Source organism: Carassius carassius, chromosome 2, assembly GCF_963082965.1.
Source record: "Carassius carassius chromosome 2, fCarCar2.1, whole genome shotgun sequence".
Lineage (NCBI taxonomy): Eukaryota > Metazoa > Chordata > Actinopteri > Cypriniformes > Cyprinidae > Carassius > Carassius carassius.
In genome coordinates, this window is record NC_081756.1 from 39934030 (window position 1) to 39934826 (window position 797).

At 42.0% G+C, this 797-nt stretch overlaps 1 non-coding gene across 1 annotated transcript; it reads left to right on the plus strand.

The window, feature by feature from the left end:
- Positions 1 to 216: 216 nt before the first annotated feature.
- On the plus strand, positions 217 to 335 carry LOC132112723 (5S ribosomal RNA). The gene has a single exon (XR_009425027.1). It is a non-coding gene; the product is annotated as a 5S ribosomal RNA (ribosomal RNA).
- Positions 336 to 797: the final 462 nt, after the last annotated feature.

Consider the following 797-nt stretch of genomic DNA (forward strand, 5'->3'; position numbering starts at 1 on the left):
TTCCACACAAAGTGCGTCACCGCGACATTGATTTTTGTGAATGTATTTATGTATTAAAATGCATATTTTTTATTGTTACTTATTTCTTTCCCTTAATTTAATTCATATCTAAAAAAGAGAGAAGACTTTTCCACTTTTTTGAGTGGAAAAGGGTCTGTTTCTCTTTCGCCAGCCTGTGTGTCTTCTTTAAATAGCTCGCTCTTGAATGTTGTACTCGCTTACGGCCATACCACCCTGAGCACGCCCGATCTCGTCCGATCTCGGAAGCTAAGCAGGGTCGGGCCTGGTTAGTACTTGGATGGGAGACCGCCTGGGAATACCAGGTGCTGTAAGCTTTTGCTTTTCCTTCAGCTAACACGCTTGTCCAAGGCTCAGCTTTCATTCTAGTTCCTTTACACTTTTAAACGGATTTGCTGCTGCTTCTTTTTTCTGTGTTTTCGCTTTCTCTGTGCCCTCTTTCTGCTTGCGGTGTGACAAAGGACAGCTCAGCCTCGTCATTCTTCATTTCTCCTGCAGGAGGCGATAGACAGGCCTTTTCTCTGTCTCTACTACAAACTCTTGAGCGCCGCGTGCTCTTTTGGAAATGACACTCCTCTCTTCAGCTTGAGACGGAGCTTCCCAAATTTGATTGTCATCCGAGCCCCTTAGTGGTAAACTACACAGGAGATGTACCCTCTTAGATTTAAAGTTAATTTTTCAATAACTTAACAAAAAACACATTCTCATGTTCATTTTTCACTGATGTTGGTGTGTGATCAAATGATTTGCAAGTAAACAAATGAGACATTTCAGCTATT